The 13,328-nt window shown below is 33.2% G+C and overlaps 1 protein-coding gene across 3 annotated transcripts in view; it reads right to left on the bottom strand.

Moving 5' to 3' along the window:
• Positions 1-11,208, bottom strand: part of LOC145740110 (uncharacterized) — a 46,223-nt gene extending 35,015 nt beyond the window's left edge. For 2 of the 3 annotated variants that reach the window (XM_081995470.1, XM_081995468.1), the window contains exon 1: positions 11,050-11,208. The gene's annotated coding sequence lies outside the window, so the exon portion shown is untranslated. The remainder of the gene's footprint in view (positions 1-11,049) is intronic. The other variant, XM_081995469.1, reaches the window with a different exon arrangement.
• Between the last annotated feature and the right edge of the window lie 2,120 nt (positions 11,209-13,328).

A 13,328-nucleotide genomic window follows, 5' to 3' on the forward strand; every position in this document is an offset into this window, starting at 1 on the left:
AGGGTTTACAACTCGAACACAAGAAGTTGCAGTACGTGTGGGAAAAACTGTCCGGTTGCAGAAAATCCTAATTAGGGGTCATTAAGGCCGTTCGTGCTGGAATCCGTCGGCATTATTTCAAAGTCCCTCTCTAATATTGAACGTATAGAATGACTCCCTGCAGGACAATCACAATTTTTACTAGATTTTTTTTTTCGTGACGCGACTTCCTGCATTTTTTACCTAGCAATTACGAGCGTCACGTATTTTTCTCCGAAGTTGATTGAAACGATGCGAGGTGTGGAATTTTACATGCATAAGCCCAACCCATCATCATCAATGAATCAAAGACCGTTTTGCGCATTGTTGACTCGAAATATAATGGTCGAAACGCGACTGGACTCTAAAACTGTCCGTGACTGTACCTCCTAAATTAAATCTTTACATTGCCAATTTACATGCTGAATAAAAACGAGAATCGATGACACAAGTTATTTTTCTTTGAAAAGTATACCTGGTTGACCTTTTGCTTCGACAGAATAAATCAGGTTTGGTTTTATTAATATAAGTACAAGGTGTCTCAGTAAAAATTACTGCAGGTTAACTGACTAGCTTTATATTGCTGCTGCAGTACAATTTGTAAAGTGCAATTGTTGCATTCCAACCTATTGAATTTTATATCAAATTAGTATGCGAATCGAAATGTCAAATACATAAGACATAAGAACAGTCTTTCAATAAAAGGATTTGTATTATTTGATTGCATATACTGGGATTTCATCCTCCTGCAGGAAACTACATCTGCAACTGCACTATGGCAAAATTACAAATAATCAAAATCTGAATGATTGACAACCCATTTAAGCCGATTTTCGTGTGCGACACGTAAAAGTTATAACTGTGATAAATCTCAGAAACTTGTCTTGTTTCGAAAATTTTGACAGTTTAGACATTAGTGACAGATACGTGATCTTAAACGATAATTTAGCTAGTCAGTCACGTAACAACTGTTTAAATCTCAGAAACGCATTTTATACCGAATACTGCAAGAAAACTTTTCTATACCCTGATTTTTTCAAAGTTTGAACTGCCAGAAACACTGTTTGAAAAGACAACCAGAGACAAAATCGCTTGTCAGACCCACTTGGAGTGAGAAAATTACAGTTTTAAGCACATTTTTGGAATCCTCCATAAATTTCCTATACGGTAACTTGAAAAAACACTACAAAATTTGGACAGTCAGGGAAAAAAACTGTGTCAAAATTTGAACTATTAGAAACACAGTTTGAAAGGACAGTTGTGGACAAAATTGCTCGTCCAACCACTTGTAGTGGAAAAATGGAAGTTTTAAGCACATTTATAGAATCCTTATTACATTTCCTATCCAATAACCTGAAAAAACACTACAAAATTTGGTACAGTCAGGGAGAAAAACTGTGTCAAAATTTGAACTACTAGAAACACAGTTTGAAAGGACAGTCAGGGACAAAATCGTTCGTTCAACCCACTTATAGTGGGAAAACGGCAGTTTTAAGCACATTTTTGGAATCCTCATTAAATTTTCTATCCAATAACCTGAATAAAACACTACAAAATTTGGTACAGTCAAGGAGACAAGCTGTGTCAAAGTTTGAACTACCAAAAACACAGTTTGAAAGGACAGTCAGTGACAAAATCGTTCGTCCAACTCACTTGGAGTGAGAAAATGACAGTTTTAAGCACATTTTTAGAATTCTTATTAAATTTCCTATTCAATGACCTGAAAAAACACTACAAAATTTGGTATAGTCAGGCATGAAAGCGGTGTCACAGTTTCACCTGTCAGAAACACAGTTTGAAAGGACAGCCAGGGACAAAATTGCTTGTCACACCCACTTGGAGTGAGAAAATGATAGTTTTAAGCACATTTTTAGAATCCTCATTAAATTTACTATCCAACAACCTAAAAAACACTACAAAATTTGGTACAGTCAGGAAGAAACGCGGTAAAATTTTGAACTGCCAGAAACACAGTTTGAAAAGACAGTAAGGGACAAAATTGCTTGTCAGACCCACTTGGAGTGAGAAAATGACAGTTTTACGCACATTTTTGGAATCTTCATTAAATTTCCTATCCAATAATCTGAAAAAAGCACTACAAAATTTGGTACAGTCAAAGAGAAAAAATTTGTCAAAATTTGAACTACTAGAAACACAGTTTGAAAGGACAGTCAAGAACAAAATTGTTTGTCAAACCCACTTGGAGTGAGAAATTGGCAGTTTAAAGCACATTTTTGGAATCCTCATTAAATTTCATATCCAATATCCTGAAAAAACACTACAAAATTTGGTACAGTCAGGAATAAAAGCGGTAACATTTTAAACTGCCAGAAACACAGTTTGAAAGGACAAGTTTGCTTGTCAGACCCACTTGGAGTGAGAAAATGACAGTTTTAAGCACATTTTTGGATTTCTTATTAAATTTCCTATCCAATGACCTGAAAAAACACTACAAAATTTTGTACAGTCAAAGAGAAAAACTATGTCAAAATTTTAACTACTAGAAACACAGTTTGAGAGGACAGTCAGGGACAAAATTGTTCGTCAAACCCACTTCGAGGGGGAAATTAGCAGTTTTAAGCACATTTTTGGAATCCTCATTAAATTTACTATCCAACAACCTAAAAAACACTACAAAATTTGGTACAGTCAGGAAGAAACGCGGTAAAATTTTGAACTGCCAGAAACACAGTTTGAAAAGACAGTAAGGGACAAAATTGCTTGTCAGACCCACTTGGAGTGAGAAAATGACAGTTTTACGCACATTTTTGGAATCTTCATTAAATTTCCTATCCAATAATCTGAAAAAAGCACTACAAAATTTGGTACAGTCAAAGAGAAAAAATTTGTCAAAATTTGAACTACTAGAAACACAGTTTGAAAGGACAGTCAAGAACAAAATTGTTTGTCAAACCCACTTGGAGTGAGAAATTGGCAGTTTAAAGCACATTTTTGGAATCCTCATTAAATTTCATATCCAATATCCTGAAAAAACACTACAAAATTTGGTACAGTCAGGAATAAAAGCGGTAACATTTTAAACTGCCAGAAAGACAGTTTGAAAGGACAAGTTTGCTTGTCAGACCCACTTGGAGTGAGAAAATGACAGTTTTAAGCACATTTTTGGATTTCTTATTAAATTTCCTATCCAATGACCTGAAAAAACACTACAAAATTTTGTACAGTCAAAGAGAAAAACTATGTCAAAATTTTAACTACTAGAAACACAGTTTGAGAGGACAGTCAGGGACAAAATTGTTCGTCAAACCCACTTGTAGTGGAAAAATGGCAGTTTTAAGCACATTTTTGAAATCCTCATTAAATTTCCTTCCAAATAACCTGAAAAAACACTGCAAATTAAAACATGTGGATTTGGCAATTCGCAGTGTATAATGTTTCACAACCCACATAATGGCAATGTTATTAGAAACTGTAGATTATAATATAAAAAAAAAACAGGAAAACCGTAGAAGAACCACAAAAACAGTAGATATACTCTTTTAATAGACCCGACAACATTGTGAATAATGCTCTAGCAATCTAAAAATTTCAATCTTGCCACGTTGCCGCTATTGTTAAAAAGTAGTGGGATTAGAGTGCGGAAAATATATTTTTCACAAATTTTGGCGTTTACTTTGTTGGTATCTACAATTTTGAGACAATATATTTCAGTGGCATAGCTTAGTTGCTATCCAGAAATCCAGTTATACAGTGCTATTAATAAAATTTTCATTCTTGTAGAAGATTTTAAACGACTTAAAATGGTCCTGCTTACCTAAAATATAAGGTAAAGTTACTGACTTTCATCTGAATGTATTTCAACTTGACATTTTTATGGTTTTTCGGTTTAAACCAAGCTTTAGCTTCTTGAAAATGTTTCAAAAATATTCTCAAAATTGTATCATCACTCGGTGGGAATAATAATGATACACACTTTTTACATGCCATTAGGTACTTTTCACGTGTGTTGTCTAATTGACCGACAACTGCATCGAGCACACATAAACTTGGTTTAATGGAGTGTAAAGGGTTCCTCAGTACCAAAAAGTGATAAATATCATTGTCGTCGGCTAATTTACTTCTAAAGTTCGTGCGCTTCCTAGATTTTAAGGCGGCGAAGCATATCGCCAGGTTGAGCATTAGTTCTCGAGGTCAACAGAGGGGAACAGCGCTAGTACCGTTACTTTTGGTACTTCAGGTGGAAAAAAACGGGTCCAGAGGCTGAAAATTCTTCACGTCGCCTTCCTAGTTATTGTGTATTTGGACCACCCTAGTTATATATTGTTTTTAATTTTAAACATTCAAACGGTACTATAATATTAGAAATGGCGTTTCAACGTAAACCTTATGTTGCTAGTAGCTCTGTGTTTTCAATAAAGTATTAAAAATATCTATTTTCTACTACTAACATGATAAACATATCATTATTCACCGATTAGTAACTTGAGAAATTAGTTTTCTCTACCTTAAGGGTTATTGTTGATCTAGGTCAATAATAGAGTCTAATCTCTGGTTCTAGTCTGGCACAAACACAACAAAAAAGGTAATATTATTCACCTAGGTAAATAATAATATCAATGTCTATTAAGACATATGACATATGAAATATACTTTACTTGACAGATAAATTAGGTTATCTCTTCATGTCGTTGTTTTGTTGTTATCCTAAATTTTTTGAATTTTGAATAAAAGGACCATCAAATAGTGAAAAAAACGCTATATTATCCACGGTTTAGACAACGGTCGATAAAAGCTTCTGTCTAAACCTTGGTCAATAATATACTAATTTCTTGTACTTTTAAACGTGGTTAATGTAAATAAATTTTCTAATGTTGTTAAAACTGTGTTGGATTGACCATTAAATTATCTACAAAATTTATGATTTTTGTTGAAAAATAATTCAGATAATTGACATTTTGTTATTGCAACTTTCCTTCCATTTCCCTCTAAAACATGGCAACGTCACATTTGTCCGACGGTTCTGTTTTTGATAACTATCAACTTCATTTTTCTTTTTAATTCGATCCTTTTTTTTTTGCTAGGAATATTACAGCAGTTTTTCTCTTGAAACTTGACTTTAAAAGACAAATTTTAGAATTTACAAATGTCAATTTTGTTGCTGAAATTTACTGGAATAATAAATTAAAATGTCGATAAAAATTTAGTATTAAAGAAACAAAATGAACGACACTATTAAAAGTAACCATTTCCTAAAGATGTCTTGTACATTTGTCAGCGTTGAATTTCCTATTAGTTTTGAATTTTTTTTTTAAATTTTTAAAAGCTTTTTTGTAGTATCACTGGCACATTAGTAAAATCACTCTTTCTCTCTTTCTCTGTAACTTAAATTAGCGTGTACTTCTCCCAAAGATCCAACCTGTAAGTTAAACTCAAAACTACAATTCTCAAAAACTTGTAAAGTTTTCTCTCATAGTTAATCTCTGAATGGCTTCACAAATAGAGTTGGGCAAATTTTCGTATTTCTTCACTTTCCAGGAAGATAGACGTATTTGACGACAATAATGACAGCAATTCATTGTCACATCTCAGACACGCAATGTTGTCTTAACCATATTGCAAAACTGATCTATTGATTTATTGTTTCAATGACATTTCATAGAATAGAATACACTAGTTTTACTAATTTTGCACTAGACTTGTGGAAAACGCAAGTATTGACTGAAATGACAGGTTAAAATGTCAATTGACACTTGACAAATGACGGAAACTTTCCCAGCAAGGTTTATTTCGTTCTTTCTCTCTTAACTTAATTATTCTTCACAATTTGTTGACATTTTTATAATTTTCTAGAAGTTTCTGCTCGAAATTTTGCTTAAAAAGGCTAATTTTAGTAATTTACAGATTTTACAAATGTCAATTTAGTGTCCTAAAATTACTAGAATGTTCTTCTTCAGGTTTACCATTGAACCTTAAAAAACTAGTGTCAGTATTCTACCAATTTTGCAAACGTCAATTGAAAAGCTTTAAAGATTAACCTTGTACGTATATTTTAAATAGTTTTTAGAGCATTTTTGGAATATTTCCAGAAAAATGTATCTAGCATACTTAAGCAACTAAATTGACTAATATAATAAAATGGATGAATTACTGAAAAATAATACAAGAAATTACAATTGAACTTTGAAAGTATTATTGCCATTTTAATAATATTTTTAATTAATGTTCAACACTTATTTGTTTCAATGTTTGTCTTTCTGGCAAGTTTTTACAAATCGAGGTTTTTTCGTTTTTCTTGTCTTTGCTATTTTCCTTTTTTTGAAATTTCTTTTCTCACTGCTTACTGACAGAAACCTCAAACTCAATTTCAGTTAAGCCTAGTTTATAAAAGAAATTTTAACTTTAGCTGTAACTTTAGCATTAGTAATAAATTTAGTATTAACCCTAAAAAAAAGGGTGTTTATAAAACCTTTAATTTAACCATACAGTTTTCTGAAAGGTAACCTAACTTTAATGTTATTTTTTTCAAGTTTTGTTGCCTAATACTACATTACTGCACTAAATCAATAGCAAAAGGATATTCTTTGAATTTCTGTTTAGAAATTTCATAAATAAAGCAAAAATTCAATCTTAAGAGGAAGTTTAAACATTGGAGATTTAACTTTAGTATTGGCTGTAAGAAAATTTAGAATTTTATGTAAAACCAAGGTCAGCAGTTACAGCTAAATTTACAGTTAAAGTTAAATTTTGTTTATGAACATCACAATTTAAAACCACTATCTCTATTCTTAATGCTAATACTAAAGTTAATGCTAAAGTTAAATTTTGTTTTATAAACCAATGATCTAATGACTTTTAGTCCACTTAAAGAAGAAAATCGTGATCATTTATTAGATGCATTGATCAATAAATAAAAAGTCAACTGCACACGTATTGAAATAAATCCCGATCAAACAAAGACGTGGATTTGCACGTGCGAACCTTCGTACATCCCTGAAATCGCTCCAAGCCGTACATAACCTTCATTAAACCAAAGAGGAAAAACGTCGTAAAGAGCGGTTTCGACAACTACACCTAGAGGGAATTACATCATCAGTGAAAAATTGCGTTTTATCCTAGCTATAGTGTTTTGCGACACAAGTCTCAGCAGAGGACAACAAAAGCTCCAGCGTAATAGTTATTTCCTTCTGTAGTAACGGTACTCTGGCTGCGTTTAACACCGAAAGGAGAACACTTACTATGATGCAGATTCCAGTTTTAAATATTATGTTTTATGCGAGGCTGTTGAACCGCGATCGCAGTTGACGTTTTCCGCGTTCATTTCTATAAAATATGTTAATTTCCTGCTTGTTTTATAGTAATATTTTATTGATAATCTATATCTATTTCAGGTCGCTTCCTCGTGCTTCTTCAATGCGGTCTGCACGTGTGTTTTGATTATCCTGCAGATATTTGCTTAATTGGGCTTTAATTGAATTAATTAAATACTATTCCTTGCGGTTTATGTAGGGTTTTCAGTTTTTTCCCAAGGAATTTATTAATATTATTGATAGTAAATTACATAATCTATTGAATTTCCAATATCACTTAATTATTACGAGTAAATTCACAGTATTCTCAAATGCCTATAAAGTGTAAGGAGAAATAACACTATTAATGTTAAAAAAAGTGATTTCCAAGAAAAGAGAAAATGAAAGTTTTATTATGATTATTTCCTTCCTATCAATTTTGACCAATCGCTATCAAGAAGTAGTATAACAAATGTAAATTTTAAGTGGAAAAATCACTTAACAACTGTCAACTTAGCTGTCAGAAGTTTTTCCGGAAAAAAATTCGAAAAAATTTCACACTCCTCACAGCAACATAAAGAATAGTGTTACCCTTTCTAGCTTGAAAGTTATTGTTCTTATTAATTATTGTTCTTATTGTTTTAATTAAAATAAAATGTTTATTTAACTCAGGAAACAATCTTACCAAATATCCCTCGTGCATCTAATTTTTCCTGTGGAAAAATTGGAATACTCGTTTCTAAGTAATTTGTTTTAACAAATAGCATGAGCGAGAGTGTTAAAAATCATCCGAGTCGAAGACGAGGATTTTTAAAACCACTTTAGTGAACTACTTAGAAACGCACCAAATTACTTAGAAACTCGTTTTTCCGAATTTTTCCGGAAAAATTAAATGCACTAGGGATATTACCCTCGAAAATTTTTTTAAATGATTTTCTTTCCTTTTTTGTCTTGTAGCAATTCGATATTATGGTTCGATGTTTTTGTTTATAAAGTTTGAAAAGCTGCATTAAAACAACTAATAATAATTTATGTGCTAAGCTGAAGTAATACAGTTAGATACTAAGTAGGTGTAAACCTAGTCCACTTGGTGTAGAAAGAAATTCTGAACATTTAGGGTCTTAAACAAAATTTCTGTAATTTTAACCGTTTCTGAAATATTCAACTTGTTTTGGAAATTGCATTGAAATTTTGAAAATTATGTATTTTTGCCTTTTTGTTGAGGTTTCAGCTACTGTAGAAAGCTCAAATTTAACCTCATGCTAACCGTAAGATTATCACATACAGGGTGTTCAAAAACCTGTTACATTTTAAACTAACGCTCTGCCAGGTGTGGCAGCGTTTATCCTGGTCTAAGTGAGTGTAAACTTAGTCCAGTGGATGCAGAAAGTGACTTTGAACATTTGGGATCTCCTGCTAAATTTTCGTGACTTTAACCATTTACAAGATATTCGCTTTTTTTTACTTATTTTTGGAAGTTTTTGAAAAATCCGAATCTTCGCAATTTTTGGAGTAATAGGGACTGTAAAAAGCTCAAAATGTTTGTCTTGATCTGCTTTTTTTAAACGCAACATGATGGATCATACACAGGGTGTTCAAAAAACAACAAGGAAACAGTAAAAAGCTCAAAATGTTTGTCTTGATCTGTTTTTTTTAACCGCAATATGATGGATCATACACAGGGTGTTCAAAAAACAACAAGGAAACAGTAAAAATCTCAAAATGTTTGTCTTGATCTGCTTTTTTTAGCCGCAATATGATGGATTATACACAGAGTGTTCAAAAAACAATAAGGAAACAGTTAAATTTGAAACTAACGCTTTTCAGTTGTAACTGCGTTTACCCGGTTCTCAGTGGTTGTAAACCTAGTTCTCTGGGTGCAGAAAGTCATTGTGTGCATTTCGGGTCTCCTGCAAAATTTCGGTAACCTTAACCGTTTTCTAGATTTTCAAGATTTTTTACTTTTTTTTGAAAATTGCACAAAAATTTTGAAAATTTCGTATCTTGGCAATTTTTGAGATCAAATATTGTAAAAAGCTCAAAATGAACCGCTACACATTTCAACAAATACAGAATGTTCAAAACGCTAAAAAATAAATTATGAATTTTTGAACTAAAGCTTTGCCAGTTGTAAACTCGTTTACCCGGTATTAAGTGGTTATAAACCTAGTCAAGTAGGTGCAGAAAGTCATTCTGAACATTTTGGGTTTATTAGAAAATTTCCATAACTCTAACCATTTCAGAGACATTCAACTTTTTTTGGAAATCGCATCAAAATTTTTAAAATTCTGTATCTCCGTAATTTTTGGGATTTTACCGACTGTAAAAAGCTCAAAATGTTATCTTAAACTGCTTTTTCATTTCGTGTTAATCGCAACACAATTCAACATATACAGGGTGTTTAAAAAACGAAAAGAAAAGCAGTTAGATATTGTGCGTGCAAACTCTTCACAGATATTCACTTTTTTAACTTTTTTTTGGAAATTACATCAAAATATTTAAAATTCCGTATCTCAACCATTTTTCGGTTATCAGCAACTGTAAAAAGCTCAAAACGTTTGTCTTGAACTGCTCTTTTACCTCGTGCTAACTACAACAGGATTGAACATATACAGGGTGTTCAAAAAACAAATAGAAAAACAGTTAAGTTTGAAACTATGTGACAGCATTTACCCGATTCTAAGTGGATGTGAATCTAGTCCACTGGGTGTATTAGAGTGTAGTTTTGTGCCCTTTAACAGGTTATTTAAAGCTGAGTAAATATTTAAAAGGTTGACGCATTAAATCCATTGAGGCAAAATGGTTTTGTTTGGATCACGTGTTGTTCTACGTGTCCTCAATTAGGCAATATTGGATTAGCGTCACTGAACACTTCTATGATTGGAAATATTACATTTTCATGGACGAAAATCGCAGATTTCAGCTTTTAAACTTTTTTTAACCAAAAATTGCTTAGATTTAATTTGGCGATTTAAAAGATAAAAGTGTTTTTAATAGAGAAATGGTTTGCAACTTGGAACCTAAACTCCACCGGATTTTTTGGAAGTGCTTATACAGTGTGTAGAAAATTCGATTCTCTATACAAAAATTCCGCTTTTTTTCATGCATTTGTACTTTTTGTCAAAATCATTTGGACACTTTTAGGTGTAAAAAAGGAAAGACTTAATAACTCATTCAAGATTCAAAATGCAAGTAATTTTTTAAATAGTCGAACAAATGCAGTTAATGAAACGTAACAATTTTCAATAGTTTTGTAACTAATATTAAATTTAATTAAAATTCCTTCTAACATAATAATAATTGTGTCAAATTAAAACAATATAATTAATAGCAATTAACTGAAAAATGCATGTTATATGGCGCAAATTACTGGCCAAATATCGATTGAACCACTGCCCGTTCAAGTGAAAGCATTTTTGCCTTAATTATTATATTATTATTAAACCGTGCTAACGTTATTATTTAATAGCAAATTGCACGTGTTACGTAATGATTTATTACATTGGTGGCGCATACGCTAAATGAATAGCAAATCAAACAGTGGCATGCTTTATATTACCATAGACTGAAACCTTGGCCAGAAATCACCTTCGCTAGGAACCATTAGACCAAGACATGTATAGAGGTTTGGTACCGGAAATTATCTCATTGTGACTAACTTGCGAAACTGGTCTTAATACCAAAAATGTTAGCAAATTCTAATGCTTTTAAATTAGACTAGAAAGTGTGGTAAGAAAGAAAAATTTCTCCACGGCTACAGTGAAAATCAATTGAAGGTACTCACCTAGATGGTATCTAACAACCAAGAAATCTGGGTATCCAAAGACACACAACGACACAAAATCAAGAGCGGTACCACGGAACCGCTTCTATATCGCTCGTGCCGCTTCGATCGTACCGACGGCTAAGTCACTTCTGCGGGTACGGTGTGCGTCGAGAACCACGTCATAGACCAGGTGGGGAACCATTAGATGGCCTAGGGAATGACAGTGGTACTGTGGGTGGGGAAGTGATTTAATATCGCATAACAAAACTCAGAGTGTTTAATAATCCGAATTTCTTTGCTTTGAGGTAGGTTAGTGTGGGTTCCTCAACCATCCCTCGAATCTGAAAGTACCTGAAAGAAGTACAGCTGAGTTTTTCCCCGGTTAGTATTACGTCAAGATCTCCTGGCTAAATTCTGGGGAACCCAACCGCATTGGTGACTCACATATTGCAGGCGGTTCTTTATGAGATACCGCTTTTCCGAAGGTGTTGGGTGCAACAGATTGGTTTTTACCGTAGGCATATTTTCTTGCGTAGGACAAAATTGCGGACTGGTTCAAAGACCTGTCACCCATATTAGGAACCAATCAAATTCCATACCAAAGACTATTTACTAAAGCCCACTGAGCAAAAAATAATTTTTACTACGGAATTTTAATGAAATTCAGTAAATGTCACGGTACTATTAGTATGCATAATTTCTGAGAACCAGTGGGTTTTCCGATAAGGTAACGGGAATGGGAACTAGTGACCAGATAGCCATGAGAGTTTTAATAAATTGTTACCAAATACATCCAGCTGTCAAAATATTCATTTACGTTTACATAAAAATTGCGGTGTTTTGTCCCTCCATGACAGTGTTTGAGCATGAGAACTCTAACACAATTAAACAGTTCCAATCAGACCCATATTAATGATAAGTAAAGAAATGGAAGGAACAAAACCCAGTAAGTCGAATCATCAACGTTTTCTCAAAGATTCTTGTTTGGTGCAATTTATGGAGCAATGCCAATTGAGTCTTTGATGCCAAAGCTCGATAACATGTGCAGATCTAAGCTTTGGTTCCAAAAACGTGATGATGTCTTGCAAGAAAACGTTTTCGACTTATTTTATTTTCCAAGTAGGAAGATTCTGGTTTTGAAAGAGTAGAGATCATCTTGTCTAAAAATGTCAATCTTCTTCTTCTTCATATGCCATCTTCCTTAATGGCAATCACTTCACCAAACGCTTCCCTATCCCATACAACGTGAAACAACTGTTCAAGACTGAGGTTAATCCACTCTCTGATATTCCTTAGTCAAGGTTTCCTTTTTCTTCCTATGCCTTTTTTCCTTCTATTCTTCTCTGCATCTTTGCTTGTAAGCGAGAGTATGCGGCCCAATTATGCTCTTTTTCTTACTCTGGCGATTGTCATCAGTTTTCTGCCGTGTCCAATTCTTCTTAGTGCTTCTTCATTTGTGAATCTATTAGTCCAAAGAATTTAAGTATGCGTCTGTAAAGCCACATTTCAAATGCCCTCAATCTTTTTTTGAATTGCGCTTTTGACGTTCAAGTTTTTACATCATATAACAGCTGAAACCATTTTTATTCTATTTTATATTTCCTATTTGTGAACATTGACCTGTATTTTACCAATTCTTTCCGGGATCTATTTTGAGAACAACAGAAGAGTCTCTTCATTCCTACAAATGTGCTTCTGGCCTGTTCTACTTTGATACATACTTCTTGGGAGCTGATGATGATGATTCTCTACATAAGACTTGCGGTGTTTTTGTTATCAGCATTTATTTGGTTTACTTACGTTCAGTAAATAGTCCATATTCTTCACTAACTGTGACTATTCTATTAATTAGCGTCTGTAGATGTGTTTCAGCTAAAATAATTGGCTCGTCCTCGTATCTCAGATTATTTACTGTCACACCGTTTATTTTAATCTCTATGCCCTGCTCATCTAGTGCTTTATCTACTATTCTCTTCTGGTACGAGGATTTGTGAAAGTATACATTCTTGACGTTGGTTTTTCTATTTCTTCTGATGTTATGTCTTCTCTTCGAATTACTGCTTTTTTTAATCACAGTACAGATTTGGGGGTATCTGAGGTCTAATCTTCTCTTTACTAATGTTTCGATGGCACGTTTAAGCATTTCTGTAACAGAACATTGAGCGAAAACAGTGCTTCCCTTGTTCCTAAGTTTGTCCGGACTATCTATAACAAGCTTCCTGAATATTCCATTATGGACCCCTTTCAATAGGATCTTCAGTGTGTGATAGTCAGAACAATTTTTGGATGAGTTATAA

The sequence above is a fragment of the Ips typographus genome, linkage group LG1 (assembly GCF_016097725.1).
Source record: "Ips typographus isolate SLU linkage group LG1, UJ_Ityp_2.0, whole genome shotgun sequence".
Lineage (NCBI taxonomy): Eukaryota > Metazoa > Arthropoda > Insecta > Coleoptera > Curculionidae > Ips > Ips typographus.